The 26,463-nt window shown below is 38.9% G+C and overlaps 1 pseudogene; it reads left to right on the forward strand.

Moving 5' to 3' along the window:
* The first annotated feature begins 1,991 nt into the window (after positions 1-1,991).
* Positions 1,992-22,954, forward strand: LOC119237628 (succinate--CoA ligase [ADP/GDP-forming] subunit alpha, mitochondrial-like; annotated as a pseudogene).
* Positions 22,955-26,463: the final 3,509 nt, after the last annotated feature.

Consider the following 26,463-nt stretch of genomic DNA (forward strand, 5'->3'; position numbering starts at 1 on the left):
AGAGATTTGCTTGAGCACCAGCATATTTCCCTTTAAAATGATTGTGGAGTTCATAAAATTTGTAATTTAGCCCAGTATTCTGCTGAAAACATGAAAATGAATGTAATCAATAAAAGCCAGTAAGTTTATAACAAAGAGTATTCAACTTTTGCAAGCCCCAGAGAGCTCCACAGTTAACACGTTTCATGGAAGTATTTTTTAGTTAAAATTTTCATAACATCATAGGATTTTGTATTAGTTTTCCACATATATAAATAGAAATTAACATGCTTTAAAATCAGTGGGACATGTCTATATATCCTGGCTCCTTCACATCCTAATATTTAATAATTTATCTACCTGTTTCTTCATCATGAAAATGGAAATGATAGTGACTGATTCACCAAAAGTTGTAACCCAAGATTGATGCATGAAATTACCCTCACAGTTCCTGTTACAGAGTATACAAATATTAAGCTAAAACACCACTCATTCCTTTTTTGGGGACACCAAAGAATATGAAAATTAAAGCCACTCTCTCTCTTCAAACAGGATAGACTTTATTGTGCAGTGTCTTTTGGGAACTCAGTCTCACATAATAGAACAAATCAGACCAACGTGTTTTTTCTTCTGAGGAGAATTAGTACAGTGAAATTTCCTAGGCAATAATGGGAACTGTTTCACAGCAGAGGAATTAAATTATTTAATTGAATATCTTGTTTTAGGTCCTAGCTTATAAGATATGGAGATTTAGAGTAAAGCATGAATCGTATACAGAATCCAAGCAGTAATTAAAAAAATGGAATGTTACTGGCATCAGGAGTTACCTTATAACAGAAACCAAATAATTTTTTGCTTTTTTCCATTAAAGTGATTTACTATGTACAAACATTTCTCAGAGGAATTGACTTCTTTGTTATCTGAGGGATGGGGTTATGATTGCTTTTTCAAGTTCAACTTGAGTAAGACAAAACACCAACAAACAGTATGAAGCTTTAGAGGAGGGATATTTTGTTGTCTGGTATACAACCCATTTCTCTACAATGGAACTGTTTTCCCACAATGCACATTTAAGATTATGATGGTTCCTCAAATCAGAGAGAAAGAAAAATATGAATAGTCTGAAAATGCAGACATTTATCTGGACTAGGTACCTAAACTCCTAGGTCCTAATGTATGGGGAGGCAGATTGATCATGATTTTCTGCCATGTTTTTGAGGTTCAGACATGTGCCAGTCATTATTCCAGTGCCTCATCTGCATCATCTTTTTCAATATCCAAGATAATTTTCTGGCTTGGAATTTCACCCCCATATTAAAGGTTAAAGCTGAAGTTCAGAAAATTGAAGTCACTTCAGTTGAATTCTGCTATAAAAACCTGTGCATTTTTCACCTTAATCTTATGCCAATTTCAGATTTAAGGCTTTATATTTCCCTCTGTGACTGATCACCTTCTTTGATGTTTCTATATCAAGTACATCACTTCAAGACCATGCTCCCACCACCTGCCTCCACCTCTTCACCAGCAATTTTAAAGAGATACTTTAATGGCCCAGGTTTCTCCACCTACTGCCAAGCTTCTAAACATCATCCTCCAACTTCCTTCAGTCATGTAATGTGGTAAAGAACCTTATCAATGACACTACTTAATAATAATACTTACTGTCCCGACCCGCGGGATTCGTAGGCACGAAAAGAGAAGGGCTGAGGATTGAAATGAGGGGCTTGAGACAACTTGACGCTAGCGGTTGCTTCTTTATTTTTCCTTTACCTTCTCTTACTTTTACATGTCTTTCTTTTCCCTGTCTTTCTACCTTCCCTGGCCTTCTCGCTGCTCCTCTCGCAGTAACCTCTCGCAGTATCTTCCTCTCGCAGTATTCTCTCGCAGTCTCTTCGCAGTATCCTTGCCTTATCTCTCGTGGTTCCCTTCTTATAACCTGGTAGCTCTTCCCATCGTACCTCCAAGTCCCACGTGATTCACAGGAACCACGCAGTGGTTTCTCAGAAGGCAAAATGGTAAATCGAAACCTAACTTATCGCGCACATGTGCAACACGGTGCATGCTCCAGGCAGCTCCGGACACTTACAGTTATAAGTGTAGCTGTAATTTCCTTAATTGAAAAATCTACCATAAAATTTGATAATTCAAAGTAAGCCTGCATTCTTTCACTTTTTTCAAAGTTCATTCAACGCTGATTTTTGTAATTTTACTAATCACATTCTAATTTTATTAAATATATATGAGAATAGCAAAATTTCTACCTTGCTTTACATTTCTTAGTGTTTTCTTCCTTCGCAGCTGCATGGTATTGTTATGTAGATGTCGAATTATCTAAATTTCATTCTGAGTAATGATTTTATAGTTTTTACTGTTTCCTGAATCAAGTCCTTTTTGTCTGATCAGTTCATCTGTGTCTTTTTAGTTCATTCTCCTCCCCTGATAGGGAACTCCTTTTCCATGTTAATGCATGATAATTCTGACTTGATCAGTGTCAACTCCTGGTGACCACTGCTGGACATCAGAAGTCCTACCAGGCCACTCAGCCTCTGACCCTACTGACACCAGCAGTGTGTAGGGACCCAGTGCCCTTCAGAAACCTCAGTGTGGCTCTCTGGCCCCTGTTCTCCAAGTCCCGTGTATCTAGTTCTGACCAGTGACTCTTAGGGCTGGCAGTGAAAGGGGAGGTTAGTTATTCTCACTGGAAAGCAAAGAAGGCATTGCTTGAAGATAGAACTATTTAGATAACTCAAACTCTGATCTTTCAAACAATAGTGGTCTAAGTTTGGTCAGGAGGTTGATCCTTCCATATGTGGCCATCCTGTGCAAGTCTCTGACCACCCCCAAATTTCCCTCATTGTTTAGCAAAAAGAGGGAAATATGAGTGTGAGAGTTCCTCTAGGTCACCAACATATAGCTGCATTTTTCAGGATATCTAACAAAATATCACAGGTTGACTAGACAGCTTGGATGACAGGAATCCTTTGCTCACTGCTCTGCAGACTGGAAGTCTAACATCAAGGTGTTAGTGGACAGGGTATAGGGCACCCCAGGACCCCCAAACCTGCCTGCTGTAAATAAGTGCTGCCATCCACCATATCAAGACAAATCATACTCTAGTGCATAAGACCTTCAATGGAAAATAACTAATACAATTAGTGTGCAATAGAAAGACAATTAGTGTGCCATACAGAGAGGAGAAAAAAATAGTTAAAATAGTTTCCCCAAAAAGCAGACAAAGTTATCCATACCATGGTGGGTAAATGCCCAGCCAAACAGGGTTGGTCCAAAGTGGAGCCACTGAGGACTGAAAGCATGCCCAAAGCTTAGGGCACCTTCTGGTCGGGAACCACAGGAGAAGGACAGAATAGGCCAGACAAGACAAAAAGAAAAATAGCTAAAGCAAGTCAAGATAAAGGCTATCATCGTCAGCCCACTCACAGTTCTCTCAGCCATGTCTCTTGTAAGTGTCTCATGCCATGTGCCCCAGATCCCTGGTACAAGTCCAAGGCCAAGAAGAAAGTGCCTTTTCTTCATGTGTCTCTCTGTTGCATGTGCCTCCTCCAGTATTCTTTCTCCATCTCTCTCCACTTTTCCTCTTTTCTAGCTTCACTTCCCTGCCCAGCTCCACCCTTCCTTTGCTTAGAGCAGGGAACCTGGAACTCTGCTTTCCCTGGGGATTACACTGTTACAAAAATATATCCCAATTCAGTTCCCTGGTGAAGGTTTACTTCCTGGCTTACAGAGAACCAACTTCTCCTTGTGTTCTCACTAGTGAGAACGAGAACATTCCCTGGGGTCTCACTATATAAGGGCACCAAACCCAACAAATGGCCTCTACCTTCATTACTTCATCTAAATCTGATTAACTTCCAATTATCTAATTCTAAACGCCATCTCATTTGGGAGAGGGTAGGGGTTCAATAAGGGAGAACACAATCCATTACATTAATTTATCATCACTGTGCTTTTAGCTGGCCATATGAGGCCTGCTCTTGCTGCTCTGATTTTGAAGGTGTTTCTAGCTCCATCAGGAAAGGTGGTCTACATCGCACATTTCAGGAGTGGCCTGGTAAGCAACTTCATTGGTTTATTTTGAAAGCTCAGGCCTGAACAGGTTTTCCATTGCCTTCTGCCCAGGAAATAAGAAAATAAAGCAGCTTCCCTAAAAAATCCATTTTTCCATTTGGGCCTGGGACCCCCTGAGGAAGGAATAGAAAGGAGTTATCCAGTCCAATGTCCTCGGCAAGTGTATCTTTCGGTAAATATTTCCTTGGGAAAAGAGTGCTTATCTATCGAATGTCCATAACATGATGTTCCAATGTACTATGTGTTTTACACATTTATTCTTGGTTTTAGTTTTAGTTTTTGCTTTAATTAGTGAACTTCCCAGCTAAAGTATCACATAGAGTAAATAACTCAGAATCTCTGAGAGGCCCTGGAGATCCTGAAGAATGCCCCATAAGCACTTAACAGACAATGACCAGAGATGTTTCTCCTGTGTGAGATATCCCCACAGACCTCATCTATAGGTCTCATCTACTGTTCTGATCCAGGGGTGCATGACTGCAGGACAGAGGATGTTTGGAGCCAGTCTTGATGTCCCAGACTGCTCTCAATTTTGCCCAATCCTCCAAGTCATCTTCACCCTTGAAAATTACTCAGAGCTTGGCACTGAGATTCTTTGACTAGAAGGAAACTGATTGGACAATCAGATACCATGGTAGTTTCCCAATAGGATAAAAATCATATAAATTTGCAAAATACACACATAAACCATTGATGGCACACTTTTCTGTTCTTGCTGCTGGAGAATTTTTAATCTCTATTGGTCTTGTCTCTGGGCTCTTTGGAGGAAAGAGCAGCTGAATTGTGGATTAAATGTGCCACATTGAAACTGGTGCCTGCTCTCCCCATTGCTTTTAATAACTTCCATATCTTTCCCCCTCTGCTGGGTGACAGAATAGTACATTTAAAATGAAAGCACTATTTGTCACTTTTATCAGCACCTTATTTACTAGACAGAAACCAGTGATATGAGTCTAAGTGACAGAGTCCTATAGTGAGCTGCTCCTCAAAGAAACTCACCATAATGGAAGACTTAACCATGAAGCCCCTAGTGTGGACATTATGTGCACTTAGAAGGTATCAGAAATGACAGACCGAGCCTCCCCTGGTGGCGCAGGCATTTGAGAGCCACACTGTGAAGCTGTCCGCAGCCTCTGCAGTGGCAGTTCTATCCCAGCCGGCCAGCGCGGGTCCCACATGGCAAGGCAGACCTCTCCTGTCTCGCCTGTGCTCCCCTCAGCAGTGTGTTTCGTCAGTCAGCCTGTTCTGCTCCCTGCTCTGTCTCTGGTGAATCCTCTCACCCTCCTGCACATCTGGCCTGTACCCCAGTTCTTGTATAAACACATCTTTTAAAAAAAATGAAAAAAACACCTTTAAAAAATAAAAAAAGAAATTAAAAATAAGAAATGACAGACCATTAAGTGTTCACAAAAGGATTCATAAGTAACTGTGTTTTACCTACAGATCAGATAGTCTCAGGACTCACTGTTATTTACTTACAGCTTATTCTCACTATTCTTTTGGCTTCTTATTTCTCTTGAAATACCTGAGACAGAGCTGAACCCTAGTCAAGCAATGGTATGTTTCAGGTAAGGGCATCAGAGGTATGAAAGAAGTCACTTTATTCATTTAAAGTCACGGCATGGTACCTTTTCAAGTCATCAGCTCTTGTTTGCACTTATCTTTGTACTTGCCTTTTATTTCTATTTCATTTATATATAATATTATTTTCCTCGATGTAGCATTTTTTTGTTTATTTTTTTTAGTTTTATTTATACAAGCACTGGATACAGTCAGAAGCACGGGAGGGTGAGAGAATTCACCAGAGCCAGAGTGGGGAACAGAACAGGCAGACTGATGAAATACACTGCTGAGGGAAGCAGTGGGCGCAGCAGGAGAGATCTGTCATGCCATGTGGGTCTCTCACCAGTGGCCGGAGATCGAACCAGTGCTGCAGAGGCTGTGGGCAGCTTCACAGCCCAGCACTCAACTGCTGTGCCACCAGTGGAAGCCCTCTTTTGTTTTTTACCTAATTCTTTAAGATGCAAGGTTAGATTTTATTTTTTTAGAGCATTCTTGTTTCTTGATTTAGGCCTGTGTTGCTATATATTTCCTTAAGTACTTCAAAACTATTGGTAGGTTCAGTAAGCAAAAGGAAAAAAACAGTAATGAAAGACAAGAAGTTACAGTAGACATCTCAGAAATTATGCTCAATGAAATAAGCCAGAAAGAAAAAGAAAACTATTGGATGGTTTCACTTATAGCAGGAATATAGGGAAACCAAATAAGACATCAGTGTAAAAAAAATAACAGTACAAAACACAACAAAGCAAAACTATGATGAACAGATGTTGCCGGAGGTTGTGGGGAGAGGGAGTGATGACTAGGCAGATTAGAGAGGAATTTTAGGGCACTGAAATTATTTTATGTGATACAGTAATCAATGCTGGATACATGTTTTAATCCATTTGTCAAAACCCATAGAACTGCAACACTAAGTGAACCCTAATGTAAACTATGGACTTTTGTTCCTATTACTGTATCAATATTGACTCATGACTTACAACAAATTACCACTGTAATAAAAAATGTTGACAATGAAGGAAATGATGAATGTGAGAGATAGATGGAAACTATTTGTAATTTCTCCTAAAATTTTCTGTAAACTAAAACTGCTCTGCTTTCTCTTTTTTAATTTCTATTTATTTTTGCATAGAACTGGGGTGCAGGTCAGAGGTACAGGGTGTGAGAGGATTCACCAGAGATAGAATGAGGAGCAGAACAGGCAGATCTACTGAAATACACTGCTAAGGGTAACAGTGGGTAAGACAGGAGAGGTTTGCTGCACCATATGTTGGGTTAGTTCTCTGGCCAGGGATGGTACTCAGACTCAATGGTGATAGCAGTGATAACACTTAGATTTAACCCCTAGGCCACTAGGGGGGGCCCAGTTTTGCTTTCTTTAGATATGATGTAATTAGAATCATACAGTATGGGGCCTCCCCTGATGACACAGGCGGTTGAGCGCCATACTATGAAGCTGTCCACAGCCTCTGCAGAGCGGGTTCAATCCTGGACAGCCAGCAAGAATCCCACAGGGCGAAGCAGACCTCTCCTGTCTCACCTGCTGCTCCCCTCAGCAGTATACTACGTCAGTCTGCCTGTTCTGTTCCCTGCTCTGTCTCTGGTGAATCCTCTTACCCTCCCGCACATCTGGGCTATACCCCGGTTTTTGTATTCCTGAATAGATAAATCTTAAAAAAAAATAATAAGAATCATACAGTATGTAGTTTTTCCAGATCAACTTCTTTCATTCAGTATTGTAAACTTAGGGGTTCCTCCATATATTTTTGTAGCCTGATTTTTCTATTCTTTACTCCATTATCTAGATGTACCATGGTTTATGCATACATTCACCTACATCAACCATACATCTTGGTTGCTTCCATTTTGGCAATTATGAATAAAGCTCTATGAAGACCTGTTTAGGTTTTTTTGTGGAGATAAGTTTTCCACTCCTTTGGGTAAATACTTGGAAGCATGATAGCTGGGTGGTATGGTAAGAGTATGTTTGCTTTGTAAGAAACCACCAAACTCTTCCAAGTGCTTCTACCATTTTACATTCCCACTAGCAATGAATGAGAATTACTGATGTGCCACAACCTCACTGGCATTTGGAATTATTACTCTTCTGAAGTTTGGCTGTTCTAATAATGTGTAGTGACATGTAGTTATTGTTTTAATTTGCATTTTCTGGATGATATATCACATGTAACTTTTCAAGTGTTTATTTGCCATTGGTGTATCTTTGGTGAAGTGGCTATTCAGAATTTTGGCCTTTTATTCATTTGGGTAATTTTGCTTTCTTACGGTTGAATTTTTTAACAGTTTTTAAAACTATATAACCAGTCCTTTATTAGGTAAGTGTTTTGCAAATATTTTCTCCCATCTTATGGATTATCTTTTCATCTGATTAATAGTGTCTTTCACAGAAATCCAACTTGTGGATTTTTTTTTCTTCATGAATCATACTTTTGCTGTTATATCTAAAAAGTCATCACTAAATCTAACATCTGTATTTTTTCAATTTCTTTTTCTAAGATTCCATAGTTTTACATTTTGTATATACAGTTGTAATCTATACTAAGTAAATTTTTTATAGATGTAAGGTCTATATTTAAATTCATTGTTTATAGTTATATATATATGTGTGTGTGTGTATATATATATATATATATATATATATATATATATCTCCATTTGTTCCATCACCACTTATTGAAAAGATCATCCTTTCTCCATTGAACTGCCTTTGTTTTCTTCTTAAACACTTTTTAAAAATTAACATGATAGTAGCAACACAGAATAAGTTATTTTATGTTCAGTTTTTTAAAAAGAGAAAAACAAGATTTAGAGACTTTAAACATTTGCTTTTAGGAGCACAGCAATGATGAAGTAGCAATAGAAAAACCAGGTAATGCCTCCCTGGTGTCCTAGAGGCTAAATCTCAGTGCTATCACCACAACTGCCTAAGTTCCATACCCAGCCAGGTAGCTAACCCACATGGTGCAGCAGACCTCTTCTGTCTCACTGGCTGCTCCCCTCAACAGTGTATATCTGCATATTCTGCCCCCCACTCTGTCTTTTTACCCCCAACACCTCTGGTCTACATGCCAGTTCTTGCATTCATAAATCAATAAATCTTAAAAAAAAAAGAAAGAAAGAAAACAAAAACCCGGTACATGCAATATATCTGAGCCCATATTCTTGAATCAACCTTTCTCAATGGATGATTCTCAGGAAGAAAAAAAAATCAGTAGCAAGGTAAGTTTATAAAATGAAACATTATTGATCCTTTCTCAGAGATTCATAATGGGCATCTGCCTGCAGGAAGAAACTATTTTAAAGTTCATACAACACAGAATGTTCCAAGTATGAGTTCAAACACCAGGTTTTGATTTTGCCTCCAAATTAACTCACCCCCTATAGTGGCATTCAGCAAAGGTTACTCTGCTATAAATATCATCTGATGCTACTCCAGGCATCATGCCAGGGTCTTCAAAGACCTGTTATATCTTTGACCACAATTTACCCCTCTCTTAATTAATACGTTAAAATAGATGTTATCTATGTCCTTTTGTTTTAACATGCTGCCCCCTCCTTTTTCTTCATGTGAATTTTCTGGAAAGTGTTAGCCTTGTTTATTAAAAAGCTTGAAAGACTAAGAAGATTTCAAGGGTTTGGGTAGGAGCCCCATGTCTTCACCAAAAGAGTTTCTCCAGGGAAGTCTCCATTTTTTACAATGATCATGTTTATATTCAGATTTAGTGGGCATTTGCCATTGTTGCACAGATGGCAACTCACGTTGGCTTCCAAATAACTTGTGTGGAGTTCATGATTAAAGGAGCTTACCTTGCTCATTTCTCCTTCCAGTGCAGGAGTGGCAACCCCTTCTGCCAGGGAGGCTGTGATTAGCTACCATGAAAGGATCCCTCTGAAGGCTCCCAGGGCCTCCTCAACAGAACACACTCTGTTTACCTTAATTGGAGTAAATTATTTGTACTTCCCTTCCCCAGAGTTTAATCCATGTAAAGGACAGTGGGGGGCCTCCGCTGGTGGCACAGGCAGTTGAGCACAGCACTATGAAGTTGTCACCAGTCTCTGCAGTGCTGGCTTGACCCAGGCCAGTAGGGAAGGGTCCCACATGGCGTGGCAGACCTCTCCTGTCTCACCTGCTGCTCCCCTCAACAGTGCATTTCATCAGTCTGCCTGTTCTGTTCCCCGCTCTGTCTCTGGTGAATACTCTCACCCTGCACACATCTGGGCTATACCCCAGTTCTTGTATGAGTAAATAAATAAATCTTAAAAAAAAAAAGGACAGTGGGCCCAGAAGTAGTAGGAGGAAAATATAGGGGAGAATGCTTCAGTTTCCTTTTAGAATGAAATATCAGATAGTATTTCAATGGGAAATTTAAAACATCTTCAAATTCCATTTATTGAACAAACTTTCTTTGCTCCAATGCATATACTTTGCTCCTTTGTCAAAGATTAGTTGACCATAAATCTGTGGGTTTATTTCTGGATCTTCTATTCGATTCCATTGGTCTGTGTGTCTGTTCTTGTTCCAATACCATGCAGTTTTGATGATTATGGCTTTGTAGTATAGTTTGAAGTCTGGGAGTGTGATACCTCCATTCCTTTCTTATTTTTTCAGGAGCGCTTTGGCTATTCGGGGTTTTTGGTGATTCCATATGAATTTCATCAATAATTGTTCTATTTCTTTCAAGAATGACATTGAAATTTTGATTGGAATTGCATTGAATCTGTATATTACTTTTGGTAGGATGTCCATTTTAATAATGTTTATTCTTCCAATCCATGAGCAGGGGATGTCTTTCCATTCTTTGTGTCTTCTTCTATTTCTTTTAACAGTGTTTTATAGTTTTCTTTGTATAGGTCCTTTACCTCTTTTGTTAGATTTATTCACAAGTATTTTATTTTTTTTGTTTCGATAATAAAAGGGATGGTTTTTTTTGATTTCTTCTTCAGATTTATTGTTTGTGTATAAGAAGGCTACTGACTTTTGCGTGTTGATTTTGTATCCTGCCACTTTACTGAACTGATTGATGAGTTGAATTAGTTTTTCTGTGGAGTTTGTGGGATTTTCTATGTATATTACCATATCATCTGCAAATAGCGATAGTTTGAATTCTTCTTTTCCTATTTGGATTCCTTGGATGTCTTTCTCTTGTCTTATTGCTCTGGCTAGGACTTCCAGTATTACATTGAAAAGCAGTGGTGAGAGTGGACATCCTTGTCTTGTTCCAGATCTTAATGGAATGCTTTCAGCTTTTCACCAATGAGAATGATACTGGCTGTTGGCTTGTCATATATGGCCTTTATGATGTTGAGGTATGTTCCTTGTATCCCAAGAATTTCAAGGGCTTTTATCATGAATGGGTGTTGCATTTTGTTGAAAGCTTTCTCGGCATCTGTTGATATTATCATATGGTTTTTATAGTTCTTTTTGTTGATGTGTTTGATACCATTGATTGATTTTCGGATGTTGAACCATCCTTGTGTTCCTGGAATGAATCCTACTTGGTTGTTGTGAATTATCTTATGGACACATTGTTGGATTCCGATAGCTAAAATTGTATTGAGGATTTTTGCGTCAGTGTTCATTAGGGAGATTGGCCTGTAGTTTTATTTTTTTGTGTAGTCCTTGTTTGGTATTAGTGTAATGTTTGTTCAATAAATGGTGCTGGGAAAAGTGGGTTGCTACACGCAAAAAAATGAAGCTTGACTACTACCTAACACCATGCACAAAAAACAACACAAAAATGGATTAAAGAACTAGACATAAGACCTGAAACCATAAAATACATGGAAGGAAATATAGGCGAAACATTACATGATATGCACATCAAAGACATTTTTACAGACACATGACCCAAAGCAGTGATAGTGAAGGCAAAGATCAACAGCTGGGACTACATCAAATTAAAGAGCTGCTGCACAGCAAAAGAGACAATAACAAAAACAAAGAGAAACCCCACAGACTGGGAGAACATTTTTGCACACAACAGTAATGATAAAGGACTGATCACAAAAATCTACAAAGAGCTGATAAGACTCAACAAAAAACAAAGAAAATAACCCAGTCAAAAAATGGGCAGAAGAGCTAAAAAGAAACTTCTCTGAGGAGGAAATGCAAATGGCCAGCAGGCATATGCAAAAATGTTCAACATCACTTGTAATCAGGGAAATGCAAATCAAAACTACCATGAGATACCATCTTACACCAGTGAGAAAGGCACATATTAAAAAAACTAGCAACAACAAATGTTGGTGAGGTTGTGGAGAAAAAGGAACTCTTCTGCACTGTTGGTGGGAGTGCAAACTGGTCCAACCACTATGGAGAGCTGTATGGAGATTTCTTGACCTACTAAACATAGAGCTTCCATATGATCCAGCAATTCCACTCCTAGGTATTTACCCAAAGGACACAGAAACATCAATTCCAAACACCACCTGCACCCCTATGTTTATAGCAGCACTATTTGCAATAGCTAAGCTTTGGAAACAACCCAAATGCCCAAAAATAGATGATTGGATCAAGAAGATGTGGTACATATACATCATGGAATATTACTCAGCATTCAAAAAAGAAAAACACATGCAATTTTCAGCAACATGGATGGCACTGGAAGGGATCATGCTCAGCGAAATAAGCCAGAAAGAAAAAGAAAAATACCAGATGGTCTCACTCATAGCAGGAATCTAGAAAACTTAAATAAGGGACCAGGAAAAAGAATAACTATAAGAAAGAAAATATCAAAATCAACAAACAACTATGAACCAGAGACACTCTATGGGTGGTGGGTGGCGGGGAAACGAGGGATTGGGATCAAAATGAGGGGGTTGTAATTGTATGGGGAATATAAAAATAAAATTTAAATTAAAAAAAGTATAATGATGACACAAATAATCAATGAACTGGGAATAAAACATTAAATATTGTTTAAAACCCTCTTAATACACATACACTTACACACTTCTTTTGTTTTTCAGAAAATACACTAGATTGGGCCTCCCCGGTGGTGCAGCAGTTGAGCACTGGGTTGTGAAGCTGCCCACAGCCTCTGTAGCGCCGGTTCGATCCCCGGCTGCTCCCAGGCCACCGGAGGAGGGTCCCACATTGCGCGCAGAACTCTCCTGCCGCCTGCTGCTCCCCTCAGCAGTGTACTTCGGTCCTTCTGCCTGCTCTGCTCCCAGCTCTGACTCTGGTGAATTCTCTCACCCTCCAGTGCTTCTGACTGTACCCAGTGCTTGTATAAATAAATAAACAAATAAACAAACAAGTAAATAAATAAATCTTTAAAAAAATTTAAACAAAAAGTTCAAAATTTGCTATCGTTCTTCAGTAAAAAATCACTCCATCAATTACAGACATTCATCATGATCAAAAACAAGTGATGTTATTTTCTGCAAAGTTGGTGCCTGTACATTTACTATTCAGTCCATGCATATCTGGAGCTCAGCAGAGCTTTGGGAAGAACTGAGCTGGCAGGTGTGAGAGCAGCCCATTACATTGACAAGACAAAATAGAATTAATAGTCACACTTTCAATCATTTACAAAACTAGTATAAACAAGAGGTTAAACTGTAGAGAGTTCCAATGTTCCTCCCATTATACTTCCTCCTAGTGGAATGGGATTAATTAGATCCATACAGACTCGATGTTGAGGAAGTCTAAAATAAAAGACTCCCACATTTTGTGGACCCAGGGCCTGGAGAAAGAGAGAGAGAAGGGCTAGCACGAAAATGACTGACAACTGAGTCAGAAAGTTATTCAAGATTTCCCTTCTTTCTCCTCCCTGTCAGGAGACCTTCTGAAGAGGAAGTATGTCTAAAACCTTCAGATAAAGAAATCTGGAATGCTGTCACCTAACCTAGGATTGCATATGTGCCAAAAGGCACAACTTGTAGGGCCTGCTGTGCCTCAATTCTGAATAGGAGGGAGGACAGTTTCCCCATGAGGCATGCCAAATAGATCTTTTGCAATTATTTATAGTTGCCTAAAAGAAATCATACATCTACATTTTGGCCAGGTGCTAAATGCCTCAATGTACAGACAAAATAAACAACAACAACAACAACAAAAAAAAAAAAAACATGTTATTGTGTTGCCTCTTTGACTCCCATGACAAGGCTGCATAACATTTTACCAAAATGGGTAATAGAATCAGTCAGCAAAAATGAAAGTGTAGCAAAGAAATAAAAAGTGATGATGCTAGAAGTGAGATATGAATCAAATATAAATTATATTATCAAAGAAATGACTACTAGAGGGAACATGGACGCTGTTGCAATTTTAAAATTCTATATATAGCCAAAAGAATATGGGAGGAGAAACTTCAGACTACATCAAAAAGGTAGACTATTTAGTATCCTGGGGAAGCCAAGACAGTGAGAAGTTTTTCTTAAAGACATCCTCAGAGATGTCTCACAACATGGAAAGCACAAAAGACAAAATGTTGGAAGCTAATCCAAACTCAGAGTAGAGTGTGGCAATTTGCTATGGTGTTGAAAAGATGTTGCTCTGTCTCCTAAGTTATACATGAGAAGAATGTAGAAGGTGGCACAGCACCAAACTGTCTAAGCTGCTCTTGGTAAGATTTTAACAAAGAAAGAAACACTTTAATTTTCAGTGTCTCTAATGTTTTAAATCAGTGCTTTAAATATCAATTTTGCAACTTTTCATTTTTCCATACATACATAATTTGACAGAATATTTAGTGTTTGGACAAAAATTCTAAATATTATAAAAAAATCATTTATTTTGCATCAATTATTAAGAGTGCTTTGCATGGTTCTATCTTGCATAGACATTTGTATAGCCATGTGCTGCCTGTATTAAAAAACTCAATCATCACAGTAAATCTAAGTTAATTATTTCTGATTCTGGGGCTTCCCTGGTGGCACAAGGGGTAAGACACAACCTATGAAGCTGTCCAAAGCCACAGCAACAGGAGTTCGATTTTCCAACTGGCCAGGGAGCAACCCACATGGCACAGCTGACCTCTCCTGACTAATCCGCTGATCCCCTCAGCAGTATATTTCGGTCAATCTGCCTGTTTTGTTCCCAACTCTGTCTCTGGTGAATCCTCTCACCCCCCACACCTCTGGCCTGTACCCCAGCTTTTGTATGCATAAATAAATAAATCTTTATTTAAAAAATTATTTCTGATTCTGAAAGTAAAACCTTATACATTTTGTGATTTAATCCATTGCAATATACCTAAGAGAAATGCCTAAACATGGACAAAAGAAGACATATGCTGAGAAAACACATAGCATCCCTGCTCACAAGCTACTATGTATGCCCCAAAGAGAATATCATTCTGTGATCCAAACACATAAGGTCCAGTGGCAAAACTATGGAAGAGAACTGTCAACATAACAGGAAGTGAAAAATTCCCAAAGTTGGCCTGATATCCAAATATGATTTGTTTGGGCCTCCCTGGTGGCACAAGGGATTAAGTGTTAGTTATCCACAGCCACCACGGCATGAGTTTGATCCCCGGCCAGGTAGCTGATCACATGGTGCAGCAGACCATTCTGATCTTTCCAGCTGCTCACCTGAGAACTGTATTTCAGTGGATCTGCTTGTTCTGCTCCCCACTCTGTCTCTGGTGAATCCTCTCAACCCCTGCATCTCTGGCCTACACCCCAGCTCTTGTATATATAAATAAATAAATATCAAAAAAAACACATGATTTGTTGTATGATATTAATCTACTTTATATGTAATTTATATTGTCTACTATATATCATATGACATATTTATATTACTTTATGTTATATAACTTATAGGAAAGAAACTGGAGGGAAACAAATGTTAATTAATTCACTCCAATAACAGGGGTTGTTATGTTTCAGGCTGCGTGTGTTCTACTCTCATTGCTTACATTCTCAGCACTCTGTCTGCCTCACACCTCACTCATCTGACTCAGCCCATTTATAATGAGTGCTTGTCCAATGTGATATTGCTCACTAGTCTTAGACTCAAGTATTACCAAAGCTTAGGCTGCACTGGTTGTTCTGTGTTCCCATTGCAGATTTGTCCATAGGATCCAGCGAAAGCAGTCCCATCCCCAAGCCCACACTGTTCACCTGCAACCAGTCAATGACCAAATACCTCCACTCCCCTTCTCTCCCATGGCTATTCTTGACTTCCTCTTGCTACCCTTACAATGACCAGAGATTTCTAAGAGACAAGTTTATTGTATACTCTCCAAAAACAAGATTCTGATTCCTGGACCTCCCCGCCACTATGGTCCATAATTTGTGAATATCTTCCAAGTTAATCTTCAAAACAAGGAGAATTGAATTTTGCTTTTGTTGGCTTTTTGTTTTCTTTATTTGTTGTTGCTGCTCCCATTTTCCTTCTGCTTCCCACCTAAGGTGACTATCATTCAAAATTCCATTTTTCTCCTTAGCTTCCTCTTTTTTATATATGTTGATGTAATATTTATGCATTTCTAAAATATATGTATGCGCACCCATCCTGTTTATCTATGTCATTTTAAATTTTATGTATCTGGTATCAGGCCATGCATAATCTTTGGGGATTTTCCACATCCTGTTATGCTGACAGTTCTCGTCCATAGTTTCACCACTGGAGCTTTCATGTTTGGATCACAAAATGATACTCTCTGTGGGGCATACATAGCAGCTTGTGAGCAGTGATGCTATGTATATTCTTTTTTTTTTAAGATTTATTTATTTATTTTTATACAAGAACCAGGGTGCAGCCAGATGTGCGGGAGGGTGAGAGGATTCACCAGGGACAGAGTGGGGAACAGAACAGGCAGACTGACGAAATACACTGCTGAGGGGAGCAGAGGGCGCAACAGGAGAAGTCTACTGAGCCGCACCGTGTGGGACCATCCAGGCTGGCTGGGATCGAACCAGCACTGCAGAGGCTGTGGACAGCTCCACAGCATGGTGCTCAACAGCCTGTGCCATCAGGGCAGGCTCACTAGGTATATTCTTTGCATATGTCTTCTTTTGTCCATGTTCAAGCATTTCTCTTAAGTATCTTTCAAAGTGTTAAATCACAAAATTTCTTTAGGAAATAAGACCCACTTATTTTCGACAGAAATCACACCAAGTTTCAATCCACCAGGAATGAGTGAGAAACACTCTTTCACATCCTCTCCAGAAATGACAGTTGTGGGATATCTTTCACATTTCTACAGAATGAGTGTAAAATTATCACATAGTGTTCTTGATTTTCATTTCTCTCTTCATTTAATGGTGTCTAATATCTTTACATGGGTTTATTGAACACATCCTTCCATTTTTAAGATGGCTGTTCTGTTCTGTGCCATTTTTCTATTGATTGTCCATTCAAATAATGAGCCTGTCACTAGAGAAATCGCCTCTGTATCTCAGCCTGAAAGAACAGGGCAATTTCCAGGTTCCAAGTCCTGTGGATTCCTCTCACTGCTCCTCTCTGCAATGAGCTTCACTGTTTTAAGACTGTAGGGAAAGTCATTGCTATACTAAAAGAAACTTCAGGCAGGCGAAAAAAAAAAAAAAAAAGAAGGAAAATTAGAGCTTGACCCAAGATATGCCCCCTGAAATGAGAATATGTTTTAGACATATGATCAAGTTTCAGCAGCTGACTTAGAAATCTCCAGTGAGTAAGTGATGCAGAATTTCTAAGTTTGGATAAATGTAGATGTTCACACTGGTGATAGGAGACACACTGTTGAGGGAATCCAGGCATCAGAAAATAGCAAAGGGTCTTATGGGAATATTTTCATCATCTGGAAGCTGTGCCCACTGAACTAGTATTAAGTTAGAAAAACACCCTTTGAGGTAGACTGGTGAAAGCAAGCTGAGACTGCTGGGTCTATCATAAGTAGGAACACACAGACATGGTAGACTTGGCAAAGAAAATAGGGTAAAAATGAGGATAGACACAAATGCCTATGAGACAAAAATATTAAGTCAACACAAAGAGGTTAGCATGGAGACAGGTTCAGCTTAAGCTAAGATTTAAAGATGCATTGAGAAACTATTTGTAAATTAAAAGAATAATTTTCTGGGGGAAATAAAAAGGACCCACATCTGATGGGCAGCAAAGCATAAACATATTCTGGAGTCCATTTTGATTTCCAGGAATCAAGAACTCTATATTTCAACTATTGACTTCATTACAAGAGAGAAATGCTGACTGCTTTCTGATTGTTCAGGACTGACTCAACCCACAGTGAGACTAAACTTTTATGGATGATGCCTGGTTTTGATAAACTATAAAGAAAAAAAGGAGTTAATTTTAATGAATGTTTTTGCACTCAATATATTTGTAGCATTTGGCTTTGTTCAGGTAGAATTGAATAGGATATAGCATTTGCCCTCGAGTTGTCTAATAATAATGGCATAGACAATGTAATGAGTGTGACTAATATACTAAGCACCTTGCATGTATTTTCTTATTTAATCTTATTAAAACCACATAAAGGAGCAACCAATATCAGCCCCAAAATCCAATGAGGACACAGAAGCTTAAAATGTTTCACAGCACTGTGAAGCTGTTCATAGCCTCTGCAGTGCTTGTTCGATCCCCACCAGCCGTGGAGGAGCAACCCACATGGCAGGGCAGACCTCTGTTGTCTCACCCGCTTCTCCCTTCAGCAGTGTATTTCAATCAGTCTGCCTGTTCTGTTACTCGCTCTGTCTCTGGTGAATCCTCTCAACCTCCCGCGCCTCTGGCATGTACCCCGGTTCTTGTATAAATAAAATAAATCTTAAAAAAAAAAAAACAAATTTTCCTAAGGTCACCCATAGAGTGGAAAAAGAACTTTGAATCTAAGCAGTTAAACTTGTCTGCATGTGGACTGATGTTACTAAATGTTTCTTTATAGAGGAGGGGAAAGGGCCTCAGCTCCTTGCAACTTAACTCATTTTGTTGTAATGTTAACCATTTAAGAGAACAAGGGACTATTGTGATGGTACACAGGTGAATTGGTGGCGGGAATTTCACAGGGACTATACCCGAGATGATAAAGCATTCATTGTATAAAAATAAAGAATGATGTAAACAATATATAAAATAATATAAAATGTTAAAAAGCATAGACCAAGTTATTTTATATATTGTGTTAATGTAATATGGAACACATCTACAAATAATATAAAACAAGCATAATTTAAAATAAAATAATACATGAATGAGGCAGATATGGTTTTACAACAGTAAATTGCAACTCTGCATCTGGGAGTCAGAGTGCCCACAATGACTCATATCTCCCATGTTTGTCTCTATTTGAGTGACTGTGAAACTCCATTAATGTGGTGTTCCATGGTGCCATCTGGCCTCCACTAGCTGAAAGCACATCACTTATGAGTTAATTCACACCAGTGCTTTTCTCATTAGCCTAAGACAGTGAAAGAAGCATTTCTTGACATCAACTCAATTATTAACACAAACCCATATGCAGGCACTAAGATGTCCTAGCTGTGATCAGGTGTAAGCTAGCAATCCTCTGAGAGAAATTCAGACAACAGTTTGAGAAATACTTTATTATTCTCTTATTTTTCCTTCCAAATACAACCCTAAAAAAAGGCAATTATTTTCCCGTGTGTCAAGACAGAGAAAAATGCAGGAACCCATGTAATTGTAAAGGACATCAACACATTTGCTATAAGAGTATAGTAAAACTTCCCTAAAAGTGTGACTTCTGAACCAGTTCTTTTTTTTTTCCATAATAACGTATTCTTTCAATTATGGTAATATTAGGATTCCTGCTGCTGCAGGATGTCCACCAGGATGTCCACCAGGATGTCCACCAGAGTCCACCATCACAGCCCTTTGTGCCTACTTCCCTCTTTATTCCTACTCCTCACCCAACCCCTGCCTACTTTGGATATTTAAGTTCTTTAGTCAGTTCTTGAGAAAGAGAAGATGAAGGGAAACAAAATAAGAAAAGGCAAAGGGACAAAGTACAATGTTATGTGTCTGCAAAACAAAAAATATATATAATTCATGGGAATAAGAGGAGGGAGAGGAGGTAGGAGAAGCATGTAGAAGACAGGTCATAAAGTTATCTACTTTTATATCTATACTCACATCGATTTCTATATTCACATTTATATACACATCCATTTCTACTGTACATACAATTCTACAAATACAGCTATAGCTACATCTACACCTACATCCACATTTATTTCTACAGCCACTTCTACAACTATATCCATATCAACTTCTACATCCACATACTTACCCATACGTCGTTTTATGTTTGCGTCTTCCTCTATGTATCTATATCTACTTCTACAAATGAATCTGTACCAACTTCTGTAGGCTTATCTACGTCTGTTTTACAATTCCATCCCATATCTCCAACTCCATCTATTCCTTCACATATAGCTATGATGTACATATATATCCAACATGCCCATGGCCTATGGATTAAATGGAAGGAAATAAAGACAGTACTATTATTGACTTCCCATTTTCATTTCCCACAGAACTGTACAGGAAAAACCCTGCTCTGTTTAAAAGGGAAGGGACATAAACTTTGACGAGACACTCTTTTCCCAATTTCTCGGGACAACCACCTTAATTCCTCTTTTTAACACCCTGACATGCTGTGACTATAGAACATAAGGTTCACAGTTGACAAGAACAACACTGGGAACTCTCATCTGCCATCACAGGCATTGTATTATGCACTGTAGTTTGCTAGGTCTTTTTCCCACTTTCCTGCTCCCTGATCATTACTGCTTTCATGACTACATGCCTTAAAGCAATAACTTTCATTTACCTTAATGTTTCTTTAATGGGGGCATGCTGGCCAATATTCATGTGCACTTACTTGCATAACATTTTTTTTTTTTTTATCCAAGAGCTTGCACCAACACAAAAGACGTAAATTTAGTAAAAGTAGAAAATCACAAAAAAGAAAATAAGCATAGCCCATGGGCCCTCTTCACAGAATTTGTTATGCTTTTCTCAGAGTAGTTCCTTTGCATATTAGGAACTTACTGAATTCTGAGTGTTATTTTTAACATTATAATATAAGTCATTTTTTAAGACTTTAAATATATTGGAAAATAATTTGTGTATGTGATTTCTTTATGTCCTTTCATATTATTGTCAGCCATTTTTACCACACTTTAATTTACTTACTCAATTATCAAATATCTGTTGAGCATGTATCAGCACCAATAATAGTTCAAAGACTAAGGAAAGCAAGACAAGTAAGATCTCTGTCCTCTAAGAGATTTTTATAAAAGGAGGAAATGAATAAATAATGTATAGATAATGAACAAATGTAGTAAAACCCTAAAATTAGACATATGGTACTCTAACTATGTGCAGAGAAAAAAGTTGAGATTTTACATTCATTTATATCTTCCACATAATCTCTCATTCATTAAAATGTGAGTAAAAGATAAGTGAAATAAATTACAGTACCTGCCAAGAAACATAGACTTATTTATAGAATAGGAGCACTTTTTCTCAGCTAAAACTTTGATTCTTTTTTTAAACTAAACCATCATCTAGATTCCAAGAGAGTGTCCATTTTAGAGTACCTGACTACAGTATCCATTGTCAAACTCTCTGCCTGCAGGGTCATCTTAGTCCAATCCTAAGATTGGCTGATGCACTATATCCTAAGCTCTAATTTAGCACATGGAAATTCCCATCCTTTACCTAGCACAGCTTGTTTAAGGAGATTCTGATATATACTAATATTCTGATATATATTGATATATACTGATGCTTCTAAATGGCTGCAAATTTCATTTCCACCAAAGTCATTTGCCATTCTGAATCTTATCACATTTAATAGCAATCACGATGTCTCTGAATGTCCATCTCCAAGGTACATCTCAAGCAGTGGAGGAAAAATAAGACTTTCCGAAGTGACCTGTTTTCTTTCTTCCACCATATCCTAGCCTTGAAGGGATTGGCTAGGAGTTCTCCTTCACTTATGCTGTGCCTTCCTCTTCCTCTAATTTTTATGTGGAGACATTGCTTCTGCATTTCTGCAAGGGGTGCTGAAATGTGCAGTCTCCAGGTTGGGTTGTTGGAAAACTAAAAGACCTCAATAAAATCTTCCACTCATTTTGTCCTCTCCTGATTTTACCATGGTGCCTGTGTCCCCACAAAACCTGATTCATAGTCTTTATTACGGTAATATATGCTCAAACTAAAAGAAAAATCTATTTGACAGTCAAACAGGAGAAATGAGCTTACTGATTTAACACGTATATTTTTTTTCTCTCTGAAGAGAAAAATAAAAAATTCAGTCTATGGAAATACATCAAAAATACTTCCAAAAAGTGACATTCCTGTTGCATCAAAGCATAAATTGTCTTGCCTCAGTCACAGAGACCATTTCTCCATCAAGTAGCTGTGTGACTGGTGTCACTGCCTCCTGTCACACCCCTTCCTTCTGAGACAGGATAGAATTTAGCATTGTTCCTTTACAGCATCTTGGAAACATCTCCATATTAATAAAAATATGAGGGTTCTTGGCCAGGGTTTCACTGGTAAGCAGAGCACCTATCTGAGCCAGGAGGCATTGGATTTTGGCACCCAAATAGTTGGAGGAATCGGTCCAGGAAAAGGAGGCAAGACACATCTGGGCTTATAGCTGTTTAATTCTGTGAAGGAGGCCAAAGAACCGAAAGGAGCAACAGTGTCTGTCATTCATGTCCCTCATCCTTTTGCTATGACTGCCAATGATGAAGCCATTGAGGCAGAAATACCTTCAGTTGTGTATATTTCTGAAGGTACCCCACAGCAGGACAATGTATGGGTCAAGCACAAACTGCTGGTCCAGCAAAAGACAGAGTTGATTGGGCCAAACTGCCCTGGAATCCTGGAGAATGCAAAACTGGCATCATGCCTGGCCATATTTATAGGAAAGGTAGAAATGGTGTTGTGTCCAGAATGGCATTCTCATGTATGATTGGTTCACCAAACAACACAAGTTGAATTTGGAAAGACTTTGTGTGTTTGCATTGGAGGTGACCCTCTCAATGGAATAGATTTAATTGACTACTTTGATGCAACAGAAGGCATCATACTGGTTAATGAAATTGGTGGTAATGCAGAAGAAAATGTTGCAGAATTTTTGAAGCAACATAATTCTGGTCCCAAAGTCAGACCTGCGGAGTCCTTCATTTCCGGTATAACATCTCCTCTTGGTAGCAGAATGCTGGAGGAATTATTGTTGGAGGAAAAGGTGGAACAAAAGAGAAGATATCTGCCCTCTGGAATGCAGGAGTTGTAGTCAGCTTGTCTCCTATGAAATGGGAAACCACCATCTACAAGGAGATTGAAAAGATGCTGTGGAAAAAGAAAAAAGTTCCCTAAACATATGGCCTGGATCATTATGCAATGGGAACCAGTAGCAGTTTGCTTCTGATGTCTACCAATTGTCAACCTGTGCATTTAGCTCTTGGATTTCAGTACAATGAGAAACAAAACAAGGATTAGAATGTCTGATATTGAGATGTATTCACTTCATTGCATAACAGAGACAGACAATAAGTCTACCATTTGACTTGAAAAGGATAAGTCCTATGATTCACCTCTAGATGTTTTGTAAAATTTGTTACATGGTTTTATACTCAAAACAAGTGTATAAGGATAAATCCTTATTCTATTTTCTTAGGCATAAGAAAGTGGAGGAACAAAGAGTCTAAGTGGCTTGCCCTAGTCCTAATCCAGAAAATGCTGGACCCCTGTGCTGGCTGTGTCCTGTGAATTTACATGAGGTGACAGATCCGAGTACCCTCTGAAAACATGTTTTTGTTCTGTTTTAACCTCTTCCAGCAGACTCTTTCTGAGTCTCCCAATTTATTCTATATCATGGCATTTTTTTTTTTTTTTGGCTACTCTAAAGGCAAATTCCTTACTATGAAATAATTTAGGCATACAGATGCATATACACACAGAAGTGAATGCATTCACTTAGCCATTCATCTGACTCCCCTCGTACAGTATGTCGGAAGGGACCCTCAACATGTCTATATTCTACTCCCTAGAATTTGTGACTATATTATATAACTTAGCAAGGCAGAAGTTGGTTACCATCAGTTGACTTTAGGATATAATAATACCTCCAAGATCAGTAGGGCCAATGTAATCTCAAAGACTCTTTAAACGTGAAGAGGAGAAATGGAAGAACAATGAAGTATAAGGACTCAAACAGTCATTTCTCGATTTGAAAATGGAGGCAGCTGCTGGATTAAAAAAAAAAAAAGGAAGGGTGATGAAATTGCTGGATCATATGGAAGATCCATATTTAGCAGGTTGAGGAATCCCCACACAGCTTTCCATAGTGGTTGGACCAGTTTACACTCCAAAATTTTCCACTCCTAGGTATTTAACCAAAGGACATAGAAACATTAATTCAAAAGGGCACCTTCACCCCTATGCAGCACTATTTACAATAGCTAAGCTATGGAAACAACCCAAATGCACAAAAATACATGACTGGGGCCTCCCCTGGTGGCACAGTGGTTGAGTGCTGGGCTGCGAAACTGTCACAGACTCTGCAGCGCTGGTTCAATCCCTGGCCACCGACAAGAGTCCCACATGACGTGCAAACCTCTCCTACCATGCCCGCTGCTCCCCTTAGCACTGTATTTCCTCAGTCTGCCTGTTCTGTTGCCCACTCTAGCTCTGGTGAATTCTCTCACCCTCCCGCACTTCTGACTGTACCCAGTGCTTATATAAATAAATAAATCTTTAAAAAAAATACATAACTGGATCAAGAAGATGTGGTACATATACACAATGGAATATTACTCAGCAATCAAAAAAGATAAACTCATGCCATTTGCAGCAACATGGATGGAGCTGGAAGGGATCATGTTCAGTGAAATAAGCTGGAAAGAAATGAAAACTACCAGATGGTCTCACTCATAGCAGGAATCTAGAAAACCTAAATAAGGGACCAGGAAAAAGACTAATTATAATTAAGTAAATATCAAAATCAATAAGCAACTGTAAACCAGAGACACTCTCTGGGGGGGTTAGAGGGAAAAGAGATTAGAGTGAAAATAAGGGGAGTGGGAATTGTATGTGGAATATAACCAAAATTAAAATGCATACATTGTGCAAAAATGAAAAATGATGTAAAATTATATAAAATAAATTAAAATAAAAGGTGACGAAATTTCACCTAAAGCTTCTAGAATGAATACCTTGATTGGAGTTAGGTAAGGCCTATTTTAAACTTCTGAGTTACAGGGCTGTATGGTAATAAATCTGTGGTTTTGTTTTTAAGTAACTTGTACATATACAGCAGCTCCATATCATAGGCCTAAGCACACAACTAAGGCTGGCGACATGAATGGACATGTAAAAGTACCAAAATGCCTTTGTAAAATGATGTCTGCTTAGTGCCTACAGTCCCACCATCACCACAATAACTAAATCTTCACTTGTCACTTGGAACAGTACCCTCCAAACATGTACTGTCATTTTCTAAATGACCTTTCAAAGTTTATGTTTAACATGTAACTTACATGTTCAAAGTTCACTCACTGCCACTCACCCCTTTGCATGGCCTTTAGGGTAGCTGCAGGCCCCAACCTATAACTCCTTGTCTATAGCTTCCAATGACATGTACCCACCCCAAGCTGCTGGCTACTGGCCATGGGTGGCCTTTAATCCTCACTAGAGACTTTAATCCTGCCTCTGCATAGAGGCGCACACTCTTCTCCCTATGTGCTCACCCATGTTGGCAGACCCCCTGCTGCATTCTGTTTCATGGCACCCAGTCCTCCTCCACCCAGAATCAGTGGGTCAAAGATGGAGGAAACAGAGTCTCCCAGGTGGCACAGGCAGTTGAGCGCAGCACAATGAAGCTGTCCACAGCCCGTGCAGTGCCAATTCAATCCCGGCCAGCCAGTGAGGGTCCCACATGATGCAGCAAACCTCTCCTGTTGCTCCCGCTGCTCCCCTCAGCAGTGTATTTGGTCAGTCTGCCTGTTCTGTTCCCCGCTCTGTCTCAGTGAATCCTCTCACACTCCCATGCATCTGACCCATATCCACGTTCTTGTACAAATAAATAAATCTTAAAAAAAAAAAAGATGGCGGAAACATGTTCAATATCTAAAAGTTCTATGCCTCCAGCTAAGTTGTCTCCAATTGTTCATATACTCCACAGACTATTCCAGTCTGTGAAGTCTTACTCAACTGGAGAAAAACTTCTTATCTTTTAAAATTCAATGGCATTTTATTTAGCTGTACTTCCAGCTATCAACACAGAACAGGTTTTAACTTTCATCATGTATTTTTCTTACCTGGTTACTAGATTGCAAGACTCAGAGAATCAGGGAACTTGCCTATGATAATTCACTGCTGACTTAATAAGCTATCTGTTAAAATTTTGTTGCCCTCAAGGAGTGTACTACAGCCAATCTGCCTGTTCTGCACCCCACTCTGTCTCTGATGAATCCTCTCACCCCCCACACCTCTGGCTGTACTGTTGAAGACCAACTCTGGCAAAATGTCGGTCAGGTGTCCCTGAAAGGATGAGATGGCCTAGGCCAAACTTGAGGACTGAGGGGAAAAGGAGTGAGGCAGACACAGACACTCTTATATTGGTGCAAGTATCCCCTGCTGAGGGTCTCAGTGGGTCTTTATTTATATGTTAAGGCAAGCTGTGGGATTACATCATCATTTGCATAGAAGTGAAACAGAAAAAAAACAGTACATTCCTTTCCCATAGACATTTTGGCACCTATGTGTTTTTGAGAAAAGAAACGACCTTAAAAGTTAATAGATAATTAAAACTTAGACTCATCATTTCAGCCTAAACAACAACCTGGTACAGCTAATAGTCCTTGGTACATCCCTATCGCCAAGAC

The sequence above is a fragment of the Talpa occidentalis genome, unplaced genomic scaffold (assembly GCF_014898055.3).
Source record: "Talpa occidentalis isolate TD23 unplaced genomic scaffold, MPIMG_talOcc4v2.1 talOcc4.10, whole genome shotgun sequence".
Classification (NCBI taxonomy): domain Eukaryota; kingdom Metazoa; phylum Chordata; class Mammalia; order Eulipotyphla; family Talpidae; genus Talpa; species Talpa occidentalis.